A 20025-nucleotide genomic window follows, 5' to 3' on the forward strand; every position below is an offset into this window, starting at 1 on the left:
AAAGAAAGAAAGAAAGAAAGAAAGAAAGAAAGAAAGAAAGAAAGAAAAAAAAAAGTTCCCATCTGAACTCAGGTTTTTTTGAGTCCTGACTCAGTCCCAGAACTATAATTCCCCATGCAATATTAAAAGAGCCTGAAGTCCTATAGTGCCTATGGAAAATGTATTGGAAACTATGATGAGAGGTAGCATGACACAGTGCAACTCTACCTGCTATATTTGAAGTTGGGGACTTTTGTTCAAATTCCAATTTTGCTGGTTACTCACTGTGTGACCTGGGGTAAGTCATTTAAGGTCACTAGATTTCCATTCTGTGAAATAAGGGGATTACATGATCTTTAAGGTTTTTTCTAGCCTAAGATCTAGATGTCAGTTTCTGGAGGTCAGGGAGTATTTTTGTCCTTTTTTTTTTTTTTTTTTTTTTGGTAACTCCAGGACTTAGCATAGTGACTGGCATATAAAGAATGCTTAAATTTTTTTTTTGTAGATTGATTAATTGATCTGTACTGTGGGAGCTATTCCCATATTTTGTTGTTGTTATTCAGTTGTTTCTGTCATGTCTGACTCTTCATGACCCCATGGTGTTTACTTGGCAAAGCTACTGGATTGGTTTGCTATTTCCTTGTCTAGCTCATTTTACAGATGAGAAAACTGAGGTAAACAGCATTAACTTGCTCAGAGTCAAACAGCTAGCAAGTGTCTGAGGCTGAATTTCAACTCAAGTCTTCCTGAGTCCAGGCCCATCGCTCTATGCACTGTGCCACCCAGCTGCTCTGAAATTTCCACATAAGTGAGATCACTGATTTATTAACATATAAGAACTGAATAGAAACTAATAGCTGATAACACTTGTCAATCAATCAACAACCATTTATTAAAGTGACAAATTAGCATTAAATATTAATGCTACAAATTAAAATTTATTCTAAAAAACATTTATTATTATCTCTAATAATACTGGACTAAGTGCTGGGCATATAATGAAAGGCAAAAACAGTTCCTGCCCTGAAAGAATTCCAATGGGAGAACTATTATTAATTGGGGAATTCTATTCTAATGGGGGAAACACATGTAAATCAATAGATATGTGCAAGATCAATACCTAGGAGCAAAGACAACATTAAAGGGAAAGCTTGTTTGTCCAAGCTCAGCTGGAAATGTCAGTAATTCCAAATTGCCTAATCTAGTGAACTCATCAATAATCAACCTTCTTGGGCTTTCCAGCCCAGTTTGCATTATGGAACACATGCTATCTCCTTGAGACTTTCTGACACTTTCCTCTCTTGATTCTCCTCCTACTTGACTTAATCTTGTTCATCTGGTTCCTCAACCCTGCCCATATAAACTGTATATATCCACAAGGGATGTCTAAACCTATAGACAGGAGGCTCAAGGAGAGGCATTGATGGAGCTGTCTTGCTACTCTTCTCCAAAGGAGACTCCAAGTGTTACCTTGAGGGGAACAGGAGAAAAACCATTAAGGTTAGGCACTCTATTCTCCCATATCTGAGAGGAGTACTGCACTAGAGTTATATCTATCTTTCTCTGTATTTCTGGTTTAGGGACATGATTGGTTCAGAACAAAAAGCCATTGATTTTTCTTGTCACTATCCCTTAAAGGGTTTAGGCTAGTCATTAGCTTATACTCACTAATTTGACTCTTTTCCACCAAATGTTAGTTTCACAAAAGACTATGAATAGCAATGAATGAATGAATAATGAAAAATGAATAGCAAGTAAACCCACTTATCCAAGCAAAGAGTAAACAGAAAGCAAAAAAAAAAAAATTATACAGATTAAACTATACAAGAAAATACACAGGGTGCATAGGCTTTTCCAATGGAGTGAGATATATCAGCTCAAATGGAAAGAGAGAGACTCTGATCTCACTCATAGGGAAATTCCCTGAAATATCTAGGGAAGCAAGAGAAATCAGGGACAAGCTTTGTAGCTGGCTGCCCCCATATATCTGTAGTATGCAGTCTTTCTCTTTCTCCAAATGCCTGGAGTTGGTCATGGAGGCAGTCTGGAATCATTTTTATTTTCTCTTGAAGAAGAAAAATGAAGAATGTCTTTCCTTTCTAAAACACTTAAGCCCACTTCTCTCTTCACACCATCATGCCTTGTTTGGTCACATCCAAACACATCCAGTGTTGAGGTTCAGGCATGCTGGGACCCCAAAATATCAAGAGCAAGAGACACAGGACCTACCTGAATGAATTCAACCCAAGCCTTCTTACAGTCAAAGACAAGGTTTATTAAAGATCCACCGGATTGGTCAAATTCTTAAGGAATCTAAACATTTGTAATCTCTAATGCAAGTGGACCAGATTTTAAGAATCTGAGCACCTTAATGAAGGCCAGATGGACTTTATAGACAGAAAGACTGTGGGAGGGATCTAGGAGTGGCCAAGTTGTTTGGGGTGACTGGAGGAGGGGTCTGGGAGAAGGGGTATCTTGATGGGAGTGGTCAGTAAGCTGGGGTGACTAGAGGAGGGGTCTAGGGAGAATCTTGATGAGAGTGATTGGGAGGTAGAAGGGGGTCTAGATAGGATCAAGGGTGGGAAGTAGTGGTGGGGGGCATCTGGAGGTAACAGACAATAGAGGGCTGGGTTAGGTTAAGGGTAACAGAGAATTGAGAGATTGGGCATAGGTGATAAGGAAGGGCTAGTTGATAGCCTCAGGCAAATTCTAGAGACAAATGGACCCAAATTCTTTTAAGGAGCAAAGGTCTCAGCTTGGGCTCGTCCCTGTCACTAGCACTTACTGAGGATCTGATGCAAAATGCCCCCAGTTTGTCTAGAAACCTGGGTCACCTTTATTTTCAACCTCTTAGTTATTTGTGAACATCTCCCTCCTGGCCTATGCACTCCTTGAAGGCAGGAAAAACTTCTCATTCATCTGTGGCCTGGAGGTTAATATGGATTCTTGAAGGCTCTGCCCCTGGGACAAGATCTCTGTAAGGTCCTACCAGGTTGGAAATGTCGAGGTCTGAGAGGTTGAGACCACTCAAAGACTGGAGTACAGGCCAGGGTCTTCTGGAATGAATTCACAGACTCAAGCATTCTTTAAGTCAAGTTGGCAAAAGGTTTATTGTTATGCTTTTCAGTGGGCAAGGATTCTTAAGGATGGAGCTAGGGTTTATATGGAAAAGGGCATGGGAAAGGAATGCCAGGAACACAGATTAGGTAATCTAAAGGTCCAGGTGTCTTTGGGAGCTATGGATGGGAAAGTGTAGGGAGTATACCAGACAGGAAGGGAGATGTCAGAGGCATGGATCTTGGGAATCTGGCAGGAGGAAGAGGCCCTGGGCCAGCCAGTGACAAAACTCCTTGGGTCAGACAAGACACCCCTCTCTGTCTGTCCTGATTAGAGAATGTTCTGCAACAAGGGAAAGTTTTCTCACAAGACAAGAGCTTACTAAGGAATTGGGAGGCTTCCAGAGACACGATCTGAGGGCTGGGGCCTAAGCAGCCCAGCACTCTCTCCCCCAGCTTTGTGTAGCTGCACCAGGGAGAGAGATAAGGGTCGTACTGGGGCCCACGCATGAATAACTGCTAGGCACAGTGTCCTTGGGCTGGGGAGTGGTTGTCAGAGACAGTGTTTCTGAGGCTAGGGAGAAATTGGGGTCCAAGTACAAGCACAAGTACCAAAGCACAAGCACCCAAGCACCCTATCAGAAAGACTTCAAGTTCAATCCCAGGGCTGGATCAGCTTTGATGAGTGTTAATGACTTCTTAGGGTAATTTATTTTTCAGCTCCCCGAGACGGTGTGGATTGGTAAGGTGAGTGCCCAGAGAGGAGACTGGCAAGGGCTGGCTTCGTGCCAGGGCATCCCCTGCAGCTGAGGATGGAGGCTCAGCAGGAGGCATAGTTGTGGTTTTCCGCACGTGCCTCGGCAGACCCGCCCTAGAGGGAACAAACAAACCAGAGGGGCGAGGTTGTCTTGGGCAACACCTTCCCCGCCTCTCCCCCGGGCCCCAGGAAAACACGGCGGGGGGGCGGTTTCCTTTTTTTTTTTTTTTTTTTTGGTGCCTCCTGCAGGCCTGGAACCTTCTTTGTCGGAGTCCTGGTTTCCCCAGGTTGCTGGAGGGAAGGCATTAAGAAGGGGACCGAGGCTGGCAGATTGTAAACAGAAAGCGGAGGTTTGGCGGAGCGGCGCCGGCTCCGGGCTGTCATCGCGGGAGGACGCGGAGGGCGGCGAGCCCTGCCTCACCTGCGCGCCGGTGCCCGGCGGGGTGGGGGGGGGGTGAGTACCTGCCCCCCGCGGGGGCGGTTCCCCGGGGCGGGGGGCGGGGGGGCACAGCCGGGAGGCCCCTCGGGCTCCCGGGGTGAGCGAGGGTCGGTGTCCGGGCCGGCCCGGGAGGTGGGGGCCATTTGGGCGGGGGGCGGGCGGAGAAGGAGCCGGCCCCCGCAGCCTGGCGGGGGCGAGAAGGCGGCGTGGGCGCCCCGGGGTCTCGTCTGCCGTGGGCAGAGGCGAGCCCGGGGTCCGAGAGGACCCCAGATCGCGGCCCAGACAAAGAGCCACAGGGGCGGAGGAGGGCAGGGCCGCCTCGGCCTCTGTTCCCGCTTCCAGCCTTGCTCATAAGCCGGTGGCGGGGGGGGGGGGGGGGGGGGGGGGGATCCTGTTGTGAGAGGGCTCGGGACAGGGGGCTTGGACCGCGAGGGTCTTGGGCTTATCCCAGCCCCCAGATTCCCTTCAAGCCAGGCATCAAGGTCTGATCCAAACTGACGAATGGGAAAGTGGGTCGGAAGATGCTTGGGAATTTTCAAGAGGGACCCGAGTTTGAGCCGTGCAGTTGTCAACCTTCTGGGGCTGTGTTTCTTTGGGGGGGGGGGGAATTCTGATTTTTTTTTTTAGAAATAATTTATTAAAAAGTGTTTCTACTTTCACAGTGGTTCATATATTAGTATATTATATGTATTAAGATTTTTCATTTTTTAAAACTGTCAATTATAAGCTGTCTATGTATATATTTGCAAATGTAAATGAATACTTATGAATATATAATTCCTTAGACATCCATGTGTATATTTACAAATGTTAGTGTATATGTATACTTATGTATTTAATATATGTATAAGTATATATGAAATAATTTCTGAGATGTCTGTGTGTATTTCCAAATGTGCATATATGTATACATATATGTGATATTAATTCTACAATATAATACTATATATTTACAAACGTGTACCTGCATATCCTTATATATGTAATCTGAATTATATTGTAAGCCACAGGGATGATATCAGCCCATAGGCTTCAGGAAATGACTGGATCAAAAAAATGAACTGGGCATAACTTCTGGAAGGTTATGTCATATGTCTGATCTAGTCTGACTAACTAGAGAAGCATAGTGCCTGACACATAGTAGGAGCTTAATAAATGTTTATTGAATGAATGAAATGCATTAACAGAAGCGTTATGTTATTTGGAAACAGTGTTGGTATGTGCACAGTTGAACGCTTATATTAAAATAGTCATATATACCAACTTTAATAAAGTATTTATTCCAAATATTTTTTAGCACACATTATTAGCTATTGCCTTCATGAAGATAAAATTGCTGGAACTGATCAGAGGATTGTATTGAAGACCTACAGTAACAGAAGTCTTCACTGCATTTTAAATTTTCATTAAAGTTCTTAATTTTGTATAGCCTGATTAACTTCAAGACCCAGATTAGTGTTCATTTTCATGGCTGCACAGATACTTATTTACTAACAATCAAGTATTCCAGATTAAGATTACTGCACTGCAAATCGACCAGTAATTTGAGTGAAGCAGCATAGTTCAGTGGAAAGAGCATTGAATTTAGAGTTTTAAGGACCTAAGTTTTAATGCTAGCACAGCCACTTAGTACCTGTGTGACCTTGGGCCAAATCTCTTAACCTCTCTGGGCTTCAGTATCTTCATCTGTGAAATGAAGGGATTGGATTAGATGACCTTTAAGGTCTCTTCCTGAATAAATAGCATCTGCTAACAGATCATTACGTACTGATTAGATTCTTGTGATACTCTTCCAATTCAATGTGTATTCCTGGGTATGACATAAAGAGCAAACACAGGGATGCATCTCAGTATTTTTTTTTCTTAGTGATCAGCTCAGGGTGATACCACCTCCCCAAGATAAAATGGAAAGATTCCATCATTTCAGGTCAATAGGAAAGTTTTCCGGAGAAGGAGGTAGTTATGTCTGCAGCTACTTCATTTGCTCTTCTACCTTTTTCACATTCCAGCATCCCACATGCCCAGATTTTCCCCCTTTAGAAAAGAGCAGAAAATGCATAGTACCTTACATGCATGATTGTCTTCATCTAGACCCTCTAGATCCTCTGGCAAGCAGTGATGGAGGGATAGATTTCCATTTACTAAGAAGAACACTATTTTTCTTTTCTTCTTAGAGTAGATTTGACTTTTGACTCATAAGTAACCGAACTTCATTATTGCTTGGAACCACAGAATTTCTAAAGCAGATAGATCCAAATATGTTTGGAGGAGAATAGTATAAGCCAAATAATGCCATGAAATGAATGCTGGTTCTGCACATATGAAAAAATGAACAGTTTTAACAAATTCCATTCATTAATTTTATTGTTGTTGCCATTGGACCTTTTCCAGACATGGAGAAGTTTTCATTATTTTCCTGGGAATTGAAACAGTATGATTTTAAGATGCAATTGCTTATCTGTCAGTATAATTTCTTGTAAGAACAACAGGAGTCATAATTCCAAACTAAAGGCAAAAATAGGGCCACCATTTTGATTCTGAAGAAGTGCTTTTAAATTAACATCTCATGATATAGTCTCTCCAACTGCAAGTCTGTGGTTATGGATTACAAGTACAATTTTGAACTTCTGTGAAATTTAGCAAGCACAAAGTGGGGATCTGCAATTATCCAGTTAATTTGATCCTTGTGGTTGGACCAACTATATAATTTAAGTCAAAACAAAATCTACTTGTTGGGCAGGGGCACAGAATTATCCATTTGATTTGTTTACATTGATCAAACCAACTGAATAATTTTAAAATCTTTGCTTCACTTTGTAGTTTATAAACGCAAATATAGTGATACTTTTAGTAATCAAATTGGGAAAGGATGTTGTAGGTTAATGAAAAGTCAGAGATAACAACAGTTTTTATGCCTAATGATGAACTGGCTAAGTTGTCTTCTTGACCTCGTCTCACTTCATATCTTCAGCAGTGACCTACCCTCTCCTCCATTACTCTATCCCTTTCCTACTAAGTACAGACCTTTCTTGTTTCATGTCCTTTTCTGCTCCCCTCTCTCAATAGCATTTATGTGCTAGGCTGTGACGCCTAGACTAGGCTAGAAGTCAAGAAGACAGGCTTGAATCTGGGCCCTAACACTAAGTGTGACACCTTGAGTATGTCACTTAGCTTAGTTAAGCCTCAGTTCCTTGAAAAATAATGATAATAATTCTTGTAATACCTGCCTCGCAAGGTGGTTGTTTTAAATGAGATATATGAATATAGTGAATATAATGTGAATATATGAATAATGAATATAATATAATATATAATATATGAATATAATGAACTTTGATAACCTTAAAACTGCTATATAAATATTGTTATTTCCCAAATATAAACTCTTCAAGGGTAACGGCTGTTTTTTTTTTCCTTCCTTCATATCCCCAATGCTTAGCATATTAAGCACTTAATACATTCTTACTGACTGACTGACCTTTGGTTCTTATCATAGCTGTCAAATTTTTCTTACTTTGTTCTCATGTCCATTCTCAAACACACTGGCAATTACAGGATTCCCTTCGCTCTTGACCCTCAGCCCTCACCTCCAAGTAATACCGTTCTTATGCTTTGTAAATGCCTAATAAATGTTAGAAAGCAGGCAGCCCCAACCAGCGGATCTCTCAGCTTTCCCCAGCTATACTTGGTGACACTGCAAGAGAGTTGTCACTTTCCTTCTACCTAGAAGTTTTCTGGGACTGCCAGAGGGATCAAATCCCCGAGGAGTGCATTTGCTGCCAAAGCTTGTCCACTCATAGATGATCCTGATCAGGACGTTAGAGAAATAAGAAGTAGCTCCTTACAGTTAGGGTATGAAGCAGCAGATACATTTTAGATACTTCAGCCTGATGTTCTCCTTTGAAGCATTTGCATACCTCTAATAGATGAAAGATTATTAGGAGTGAAAGGTGAATTGTTACAGTTGTTTTGTTTGAACCTTGAATGCTACATTTTCACTAACAAATGTTTCCTCTTTTTTTAAAAAAAGTTTGCTTTACAAGAAAGCAGTCCGTTTGGACATGTTTTAGTCAAAAAGGGTAGTTTGGTTAAAACGTTTGTGTGGTCCTCAAACACTTCCAATTTGGAAATACCTGTTTTAGTTTTTTAGCAAGAACATTTATTTGTGGTATTGTATATCAAAACAAACATTTTCGCAAAAATCTCATCTTTGTGGAAATGTCAGAGAATGCTATAATGGGGGGAAGGGGGTCTGATCAGAAAGTTTCTCACTTCTCATATAGAGTAGATACATACATTATTTTCATGTGCTACATTTAGTGACCCGTTTTTTCTCCTTTTCAGCTTTATCTTAATTATACTCCATTGCATTGACCTTGTGCTACATAACACAGCCTTTTTTTTGTTCTTGTTGTTTGAAAGACAAGCGAGGCTGAGACAGATGAAACATTGTCTTAAACTCTCAGAAATAAGCACCAAGCAGAGTGACGTCATAGAGATAATTCTCTAATATTTGTCCAGCCATATGAAACATGGAGGTTAGAAAAGCTTCTCTTCATCAGACAAACCAGAAGAAAAGTCTACATAGAAGGAAGGATCATGAAAGTTAATTAGTGAAGTAATTTTTTTTCATGGTAAGGCAGTGCTTCTTCTGTTCAAATCAATAGCAGTTAACCATGTGATAAGAAAATTTTATCAAAATATTGAAAATAAGAGTGGACAAATATCTCATTACTATTTCTAAGCCATTTTATAAGCAGCACAATTCTCCAAATTATAAAAATCATATGTTAGCAAGGACTAAAAGTAAAATGCACAGGTATTCTGTTTTTAACTATTCACAATGTTATGATCCATGTCTCAACTGCTTATGTGGATTTTACACAAACTTGAAATTTTTCTCAGGAACAGAGACTTTGAGGATTGTTTATTTTAAGCCTCTGAATCAGTTAAACTTAATAAATATTCTGTCATTTTTATTATTCACCTGAAAAGACATAGTTGAGAGGTTATTTTGCCAAATGCTATACTCTTTACACTTAGGAAAACAATGCATGTTTAGCTTAAAAAAAAAAAGTTCTGCAATATTTATGTGTTCTCTAAGGTCTGGTATGTTTCCATTTCACTATCTAGAAGAGTAGATGAGTCAACAGACCCAAGAGTTGCACTCTGACAAAATCTTCAAACGCATTATTTAATCTCAAATGCTAAAATTCTTTGGATTTTTCCAAATAACATGTTCTCTGTCCACTTGAGTCATCTTACCGATTATTTGTTTTTCGCTCATTAGCTTTTTATCTTCCCTTAATTTATAATGGCCGTGTTATTATGGGCCAACAGGTTGCTCCCTAGTTCTCTGCCACCTTTGGTCAATTTCATGTGCAGCTCAAGGCTGATGCCCAAGGGACACCAGCTGTCCCATGTTCATGATCCAGCTAACATCAGGACTATCTGAGGAATCTGAAAAGTGATTGAGCCTGTGTAGTCAAGACTAAATACATTTCTAAATGTTCCAGGAAACTATCTTTCTTATACTGATAGTACCAACTAATCACAAAAAAAGTGAATCTTTGCTCTGCTTTTATTTTCTATGTAGGGAAATTAGACGATGGAGTTGGTTTGGGTAAAACCTAGCAATAGTAGTAGTCACAAGGTGATTAGATAAAGGGGAATTGACTTAGATCTTACTTCCTCTGCTAAGGAGACAAAATATGAGCAGAAATATAGAAACTTAGATATGGAAAGTCTTTGAAAGATGCAAATCCTTGCCTTTAGCATGACTCTTCTATATATCATGCCTGAGAAAAGGATCATTTAGAACTTCATTGGCAGAATCTGCCTCTGGAGGTGGCCTATTATATTTTTAGGTAGTTCTAATTGTTAGGAAATTCTTCCTTACTGTTCAATTGAAATCTGCATCTCTGTACTTTCCACTCACTGGTTCTAGTTCTGCCTGAAAGGATCGAGTCGATGAATCTTTTTCACTTGATGTCACTTACCATATTATAAGAAAGATACCATGTTCTTCCATCAGGGTCAGAGAAAGGTACCTGATAGGTTATTTTTGTTGTGAAGAGGCTGATAGTAAAATATGGTAAAATAAATAAATAAAAAAATTTAAAAACAATACAAAAAACATATAAAATATGATAATGTCTGTATAATTTATATCACATATATGCATACATATATACATACGGCTTGGTGCAAAGAGCAGTAGGCTTGAGGTCAGAGGCCCTGAGCTGGAATGCCAGCTCTGCTTCTTCCTGCCCATCTGTGTCACCTTTAGCAAGTTTCTTTGCTTGCTGGGCCTTCTTCCAGGGCCCTTTCCATCTTTAATTCTATGAATCTAAGTAGATCAGAGGCCAGGAAGACTGTTCAGAGGATTCAGGAAGGGTAGTAAGAGGTAGAAGGGAAGATTGAGAAGAATGGTGTTTTCCCATGTGAAAAACAAGGAGGCTTGTCAGATCAGCACGTATTAGGTGAAGACACTGAGTAGTCAGAGGCAGAGACCAAATCCGACTAATCAAGCCTATGGGAATGCTTTTTCCTCAGTAAATCTATTGGATCATTCCTCAGCATGATAAACATCTCTAGTTTATTTGGAGGCATGACTCTGTCAGGCTCAAGTAGCTATATAGTTACATGAACAGATAACCTTTCTAAATTCTCTCTAAATTTGGTATCATATTTTGGAAACTTCTCTTTTTCAGGAGTACAGGTACCTTGAGATGCCTTATTATGGTCAGTCCCAAGTTTGTCATATTTTTGTTGCTTTGACTTGGATGAAGGTTAGGAGTGCATAGAATGCGCCTGGTCATTTATTTTCTATTGCATTGGAATTAGCTTTAAAAGGTGACTCCGTCAATGTCTAGGTAGGTTTTTAGGTTTACATTATGGCCTTTTCCAGGAATGTCTCAGCATGAAGACAATTTGAGGTTGCTTTTCATTTTTGTTGTTGCAGCTTTAAATCAATGATTGCCTATCAAGAAGATAAAAAGGAATGGAAAGCAGAAGACTCATAACTGAGTTGTCCAAGTGAATACTTTCAACTAGGAAGTTTTCTGTCAATTTTAAAAACAGTTGTGTTGTTGAGTCATTTCAGTCATATCTGACTCTTCGTGACCCAATTTTGGGGTTTTCTTAGCAAAGATACTGGAGCAGTACATACTAAAAATGGACTTCCTAACAAGGCATGTCACCTTTTTGGACCAAGTTTAAACAGAGGTCCAGGGACATCACAGTCATGAATATTAAGGTAATCAGAGATTTGAATTGTTCTTTTTACCATTTAGGTTGGTTTCAGGGAGAATATTTTTGGAGATTAGATATCGCTCTGATTTTATTGACAGCAAACAGTAAACAAAGAGAGGTGCTTTATAGAAATTTTAAATTGATTGACTGAGATATTTTTATTTTTTTCTTGTTACATTTTAAGTACTGACTTGTCTCTCTCCCTCCTTCCCACCTTTTACTAGAGAAGACCACCATCTGACACATACATAACATGTATATAAAACCATACTGTGCATACTTATGTTTATCAATTCTTTCTTGGAGATGGATAGCATCTTCTTTCATAGGTCTTTTATAGTTGATTTCAGTATTTATAATACTCAGAATAACTTAGTTGTTCAGTTATTCTTCAAACAATGTTGCTATTATTGTATACAACTTTCTCTTGGTTCTGCTCTTTTACTCTTTATTATTTCATGCAAGTCTTTCCATGTTTTTCTAAAATCATCCTGCTCATCATTTCTTATAGCACATTAATATTCCATCACAATCATATACCACAACTTGTTTAGCCATTCACCATTTGATAGGCATCCCCTCAATTTCCAGTTCTTGCCACTACAAAGAGAGCTGCTATAAATATTTTAGAACATATAGGTGCTTTTTCTTTTTCCCTGATCACCTTGGGAAACAGACCTAATAGTGGTATTGCTGGGTCAAAGGGTCACAGTTTTATAACTCTTTGGGTATAATTCCAGATTGCTCCCCAAAATTGTTGTATCGGTTCACAGTTCCACCAATAATGTATCAGTGTCCCAATTTTTCCACATCCCCTCCAGTATTTGTCATTTTCCCTTTTTATCATTTTAGCCAATCTGATAGGTATGAGATATCTCAAAGTTGTTTTAATTTGCTTTTCTCTATTCAATAATGATTTAGAGCATTTTTTCCATAGGACTATGTATTAATTTGATTTATTCATCAAAAAACTGCCTGTTTGTATCCTTTGATCACTTATCAATTGGGGAATGACTCATATTCTTATAAATTCGACAGAGTTCTCTATATATTTGAGATTTGAGACCTTTTTCCCAGAAACTGTCTATAAAAATTTTTTTCCTCAATTTTCTGCTTTTCTTCTAATCTTGGCTATATTGGTTTTATTTGTACAAACTTTTTAACTTAATGTAATCAAAATTATCCATTTTACATCTCACAATGCTCTCCATCTCTTGTTTATTCATAAGTTCTCCTATCCATAAGTGTGATAGGTAATATATTTCGTATTCTTCTAATTTACTTATGATATCGCCCTTTATATCTAGATCCTTATCTTGGTAAATGGTATAAAATATTGGTCTGTACTCAATTTCTGCTGGACTGCTTTCTGTGCCTGAGATATTTTGAAAAGAATATCACATTATTGCTGTTCTACCAGCAGCTTGGAGGTCTTATTCACTGTGTAAACTGTAATGCAGCGTATAAGTATAGGCTTTTATTTTAATGAAAAGTGAAACAGATCCATGGTAGGACTGAAGTCCCTAAGTCTTTTCAAAAATCCAGGGTAAAGGCATTATTAACACTGAATTAGACCTTTAACTTCGTCACAAAAAAAAAAAAAAAGATGAAGACCTGGTATTCTGTCTACTCACCGGCTACCTTCCATGACCTTCTATCCACTTGAAGACAGATTTCCGATCTTTTGTTCATATTCCCACTACAAGATAACCTTTGGTCAGCTCATTTGATTTCTCTGGGCCCCTAACCCATGTTGCTATGTGATGAATACAAGGTCTGAATTTCTTCCACATGTATTTCATTTTTATCATCTAATTCGTTAGGTTACTGATTTCATTCATAGATCTCAGGGATAGAGACCAAAACAATTCAAAGACTAGAGAACTAGAGTAAACAAAATTCATTTGCCAAAGTAACTTTGAATCACCATAATTAAGTAGAATAGATCATAGTAGTTGACAGATTAAAAAGTGCTTCATCAGTGTTTTGTTTTGTTTTTGTTTTCTACCTAGAAAGATCTGAGAAGAAATAGATGGACAACACTCTCCTCATTCCACTTACCTTTTTTTTTCATATGTTGTGTATACCAAGATTTTTAAAATATAGTTTGCCTCTTCTTTATCTACTAGTAACAGATTCCATTTTAATGAGATTTGGATACATCATAAAAATTTTAATGACCCTTAAAAGTCATTAAAATGGATTTTCATCTCTTTATCTTTATGATTTACAATTCTGAGAAATTCTTTGAGTAGTGTACAAATAGCCATTCTTTCTCCTCATTTTTTGATATAATTCGGGTTACAATGTAAGTCAGTTCCTGGACCTGTGATTTTATCAATGTAAGTAATTTCCAGTGTAGCAACTCCTTCCATGGTTGCACTTTGATGCCTTCTCTGTGACTTATATCTGAGAATCATCTGAGTAAGAGAGCACTTGTTACTTTCCCATGGATACCAAGCTGCTTTATTTATGAAGTCTGCTTTATTTTGCCTTTATCCACTCCGGCTTTCATACTATGTAAGGATATTATACATTACTCTCCCACATTGCATATTTAACATGGCTTCATGAAACTTATTGTACAGATTTTAGAGTCAAGGCCAAACCTCAGAAAAATTTGTAAAGCAGTTGCATTGATTTTCGTGCCCCATGTCTCCTTTTTCTGTGTCCATTCTTTCCCCTTTTCCCCTACCATCACTACACATACCCAATGCACTTAGTGCTCCAAGGTTCTTCTTTCATAAGCTTCTAAAATACTACTATTCTTGAATAAGTCCCTTTGCCTCTGTGGGCCTCAGTTTCCTCATCTGTAAAATTATTAGTAAATTAGGATTAGTAATTAGTAAAAAAGGATTAGTAAATTAGAGTAATTTTCTACAGGAACTGCAGTGAGGGTTGTTTGAGCTTGAGAAGTTTAAAAACAAGGAGACTTAATCATTTTGTTCCATCCATTTCATTTTCTTTATTTGACAGCAATGCTTCTTCAAATGAGTGAATATATGATTGACAGCATCCACACTTAGGGAAGGGAAAAAGGGAGAAATCATATATAAGATGTGTTCAAAAGAGATTTATTAAACAATATTCTTTAGAGTTAGCTGGAGACAGGAATGAGATTCTGTGGGCCTCCAGATAAGCATCCAGATTGGGGTAATTGTATAAGTTTCCAAGTTCGGAATGATTGTAATGATTCTCAAAAAAATAGTTTCCCAGGTTTGCCATTTTGTTCAGGAAAGTCCTATTTTTGACTTCTTGTGGTAGAGATGTGAGTTCCAGAATAATGATTGTTGGAAGTGAGGTATCTGCTTCCAGATCTGTGCTTTGAGATCTTTGTATGCAGGAATTGGTTGATGACAGTGAGAATATGATATGGGAATATTTTCCTATTAATTCAAGGATAGCTAATAAGTAGGGGTGTGGAGGGGGTTATCTATGATGCCAGGTACCATTAGGCTTTTTGAACCCAGATGAACACTAATCTACAAAGGTACAATTGGAGAAAGTAGGGTGGTGGTAGGGATGGTGGTGGACCTTAGCTAGTTTTAGTGGTGAAAGCAGAAACAATTAACACTTACAGGATACTATATAATTGATCTGCCCAGGGAGTTCAGGAGCAGTGTCAGAAGGATGCCCTTGGAATGTTTTTTCAAATGAGAATCAAAAGCCTTATGGAGGTGGTTATTGTTTTTTCTTAGTATTCTACATATGAATACCAACATGGCTGCCATAAGGGAGGGAGAATATGTCCTTCCAATACACAAGGTTCCCAGTAAGAGGGGAAAAGGCCTTAAATATCAATGTAGATATCTATAAATGTATCTATGCTTGTGTATATTCTATAGCAAGCAACATATCAACTTATTCGCATTTTTCAGGGAGGAGGTGACATTTTAAATTACAAAATAAGAAGCAAACATATTATACATGTCTGTGTTTATATCATACATATAATGGGAAAGCTCATAGAAAATTCAAATTAGACACTATATGAAATGAGTTGGGGCAGTTACAGTTTAATAAGTCCTACATTTAGATAATTTTGAAAATCCCTTACAGTTTTAAGTCTCATAATCCTTTGATCTTAATGCAAGTTAATTTAATGTGTTATCAATTCCAGGAGTGTTTGTATTTTTAAAAGATGTCAGGCAAGAGAACCCAAAGAAATTAATGTCTTAATTACAGAATTTCAAGTACTGTGACACCAGGATAAGTGAGAAAAGAAAATGTTTTTCAGTAACATCTGTTAGAACTCCATAGTAGCCCAATATAAGTAAAGGCCTACTTTGCTGCAGAAAAAGTTTGGGTGTATGAAGAGTAGTTCTTTTCATATTACAGCTCTCACACAGTTCTGGGACAAATTCAAACTTAACTGGAATGAAGTATTCATGGATAGAGAATTAAAGCATGTTGTCCCTCTCCATTTAAATCTATGTAACCACACTCGGGTCTTCTTTTTAAAAAAAATTATTTGATAGAAAAGGCTTTCTTTGGTTGCCTTTCTCTGTTCTTTTTTGTTCAGAGTATCGTAGCTGCCTTTTAAAGTACATGGCTTGAGACACCTCAAAACTAAGCCTTTGTTAAATTCAGATTACATGTCATTTAACCAAGTGGGAGGAAATCTGAATTAACTTCCAAGACTGCCATCCAACCCCAGATAAAAATGGCATCTCTGGGTAGGCTGGTTGGGCCTTGTTTAGTAATCTGTTTCTCCTTCTGTGTGGATGGGACTCAGCTTTCATCACTGCTTGTAATTTTGTGCAAGTAATCATGTAAGGGTAGTTTTACTTGTTATAAACAACCTTGTTAATATTTTATCTTGTCATATTTTAAGGTACAAGATTCTTAGAACTTCTGTTAGTACCGCCATTGGAGAACCTCTGAGAAAGGATTCTTATTGAGCTTTAATTTTCTAGTCTGGAGAGTAGGGGCAATAAGTCTTTATTAACATTTTTATCTGATAGATACACAGGTAAGACACTTTGCTGTTCAGACAGATAGGCTGCAGGGCCCACACACGAATCTTGCTCCACATAATTAGCCAAAAGAGCATGTGTGGGGTGGGGGGAGAGACAAAGACAAAGAGACAGTGGCAGAGACAGAGAGAGACATGGAGATAGAGAGAGAGATATTCCTCATTACCCTGGCTAGTCTCAAGAATGCCATTTGTGAAATATTCCTTATTTTTCTTTAGTAAATGAAATTTAGAATGCTTCTCAGAGCATTGGTCAAGTTCTTGTTCTGTTATCTAGTTCAGGTGCTGCATGGCATGAGGGATTTGGAGAAGATCCCAAAAAGAACAGTGTAAATGATTATCAGACTGGGAGAATGGGAACTAGAAGAATAGGATAAAGAAAATGAGATTATTTAGCCTTGAGAACAGAAGACCTAATGACTATAATTATAGTCATCAGGCATCTGAGAGCTTTTCCCTTGAAGTGTAGGCCCACAGAACAGTTGAGCATTTTAGACATTTTCTTGACATCCCTTTTAAGCAGTGTCCCTGTCCCTCATATTCTTCAAATCCCATGACCTACTCTTTCATTACACCTTTGATCTAGACACCTCCCACCAGGTGTTTTACCTCCTTGATCAAAAACCCTGAAATTTATCCTAGCATTCCTTTTCTTCCTTTGCTCTTCCCCACCTAAATCTATTCTTTATATGTGGTTCATAGTAACTTTCAAGCTTTCTATTCAAGAGTCCTTTCTTAGGCTATCACATCTACTCAGGCTTCACTTTCTTACCTTCCCAGTCTTAACCCTGTTCTCTACTCTTAAATCCCTTACCCCCTTGTCCCAATAACAATTCTGCCTCACCAAATCCCAATCCTGGATTACTCCTATCATCTGCTTTTTTACTCCTAGTCATGCTACTGAATGGAGCTAGAAGAAGGCATGCTACTAAGGTAGCTAGATCTATAGTTTATCTAACTTCATCTGGCCCCTACTATAGCAAGACAATCCTTTTGTTCTTTCCTAATTGATTCTTAATTCCACTCTCTACATGTTATTCCAAATGTTCTCTTCCAACCGCAAGCACACAGACACAGACACACCCCCCCTACACACATACACACGCCCTGCTCCTCAGCCATCCCAGCTGTGGACCTTGCCTTATACTCCCCTGAGAAAAAAGAGACCATTTGCTGAGAGCTTCCCATTCGCTTTTCCACACCTTAAAACCTCTTGGCACCATGCCTGACTCTGACCTCCTTTACCCCATCTGGTAATGAGATGGACTTTCTCCTTACCAAGTTCCAAACATTCTACATGTTCTTTTGATCTTATTTTCTCCCATCTAATCTTTTGTTAAATTTTATTTATTTATTTTTAACATTAATTTTTAAAAATTTTGAGTTCCAAATTCTCTCCCTCTCTCTCACCTCTTCCCTTCCTTACCCATTGAGAGGGCAAGCAATATAATATATCAGCTATACATGTGAAGTCATGCAAAACATTTCCATACTAGCTATGTAGCAAAAACAAACAAGAAAAAGCAAGAATAATAAAAAGTATGCTTCATTCTGCACTCAGAGTTTATCAGTTCTTTCTCTGGAATTGGATAGCATTTTTCATCCTGGGGCCTTTGGAATTGTCTTTGATCATTGTCTTGATCAGAGTAGCTAAATCTTTCACAGTTGATCATCATTACAATTTTGCGTTACTGTGTACAATGGTCTCATGGTTCTGTTAACTTCACTCTGTATCAGTTCATATAAGTCTTCCCAGATTTTTCTGAAACCATTTTACTCGTCATTTCTTACAACACAATTTTATTCCATCACAATCATATACCACAAATTATTCAGCAACTCCTCAATTGACAGATGTTCTTTCAATTTCCAGTTCTTTGCTACCACAAAAAGAGCTGCTAGAAATATTTTTGTACATATAGGTGCCTTCTCTTTTCTTTGATCTCTTTGGGATCTGCAGATGTAGTAGTTATTACTGGGTCAAAGGGTATGCACAGTTTTATAACCCTTTGACCATAGTTCCAGATTGCTTTCCAGAATGGTTGAATCAGTTCACAGCTGCACCAACAGTTCATTAGTGTCCCTGCTTTTCCACATCCCCTCCAACATTTATTATTTTCCTTCTCTGTCATGTTAGCCCATCTGATTGGTGTGAGGTGGTACCTCAGAGTTGTTTTCATTTATATTTCTCTAATCAATAGTGATTTAGAGCCTTTTTTATGTGACTATTGATAGCTTTGATTTTTTTTTCCCCTTCTGAAAACCACCTGGTCACATCCTTTGACTAATTTGATCAATTGGGGAATGGCTCTAATTTTTTGAAATTTGTCTCAGTCCCTATGTGAGAAACTTGCCATTAAAAAAAATTTCCCCCAGTTTCTTGCTTTCCTTTTAATTTTGGTTACATTGGGTTTTTTTTTATACAAAACCTTTTTAATTTCATGTAACCAAAATTATCCATTTTGCTTCCCATGTGTAAAGGTTAATGGTTGACATTTATATAGACCACTTTAAGATGTGCAGAAATGAACTTTTCACACATATCATTTGATCATCACAACAATCCTTTGAGGTAGCTATTTTAATCCTCATTTTACATATGAAGAAACTTCCAGAGAGGTTAAGGGACATACCTAAGGGTTAAACATCTAGTGTCTGAATCAGGATCTGAGTCCATGTCTTCCTGACTACAAGTTGTACCTTATTTCTTCCCAGGTGATTTAAAACACAAATAATATCCAGAATGCTTTGTTAAAACAACATTTAAGTATATTTTAAATCATATTGCTAATTGTCTTTTCAAGTAATAGTACTCTTAAACAAAAAAGGAAAGGGACTTATACAGAAATATTTGTGGCAGGCACAAATATTTTGTGGTGGCAAAGAATTGGAAATTGAGGGGATGCTTATCAATTAGGGAATGGCTGAACAAGTTGCAGTATTCAGTTGTGACGGAATACTATTGTGCTGTAAGAAATGATGAGCAGAATGCTTTCAGAAAAACTTGGAAAGATGTGAACTGATTCAGAGTGAGGTGAACAGAACCAGAAGAACATTGTACATAGTAACAGCAATATTGTACAATGATCAATTGTGAATGACTTTAACTATTCACAGGAATATAATGATATAAGACATTTCCAAGGGACTTCTGATAAAAAATGCTGTCCATCTCCATAGAAAGAACTAGTGGAGTCTGAATGCAGATTGAAGCATACTTTTGTAAACTTTCTTGTTTTTCTTGGGGTTGGGGTTGGGGTTTTTTTGTTTTTCTTTGGTTTGTGTTTATTTTCAAAACATGACTGATAATGAAAATATTTTTTGCATGACTGCACTTGTATAAACCATATTAAATTGCTTACTGTCTCAGGAGGGGGATAGAGTAGAGAGGGGGAGAATTTGGAACTCAAAATTTAAAAAAAACAAATATTAAAGATTGTTTTTACATGTAATTGGGAAAAATTACATGTAATTGGGAAAAATATAATATTAAAATATAAAATAAAAACATAAAAGCAACAGTACTCTTAATTCTATTCCTAAAACTATAAACTTATGCTACATT

The 20025-nt window shown here is 38.1% G+C and overlaps 1 protein-coding gene across 2 annotated transcripts in view; it reads left to right on the forward strand.

Annotated features, from left to right (window-relative positions):
- Positions 1–4183: 4183 nt before the first annotated feature.
- The window catches only part of PLEKHM3 (pleckstrin homology domain containing M3), a 210109-nt gene continuing 194267 nt past the window's right edge, over positions 4184–20025 (forward strand). Inside the window, exon 1 of one of the 2 annotated variants that reach the window (XM_027873652.1) lies at positions 4184–4246. The gene's annotated coding sequence lies outside the window, so the exon portion shown is untranslated. Of the gene's footprint in view, positions 4247–11404; positions 11490–20025 lie in introns of those variants that run through there. The other variant, XM_027873653.1, reaches the window with a different exon arrangement.

Source organism: Vombatus ursinus, unplaced genomic scaffold (assembly GCF_900497805.2).
Source record: "Vombatus ursinus unplaced genomic scaffold, bare-nosed wombat genome assembly UNPS02014802.1, whole genome shotgun sequence".
NCBI classification, from domain to species: domain Eukaryota; kingdom Metazoa; phylum Chordata; class Mammalia; order Diprotodontia; family Vombatidae; genus Vombatus; species Vombatus ursinus.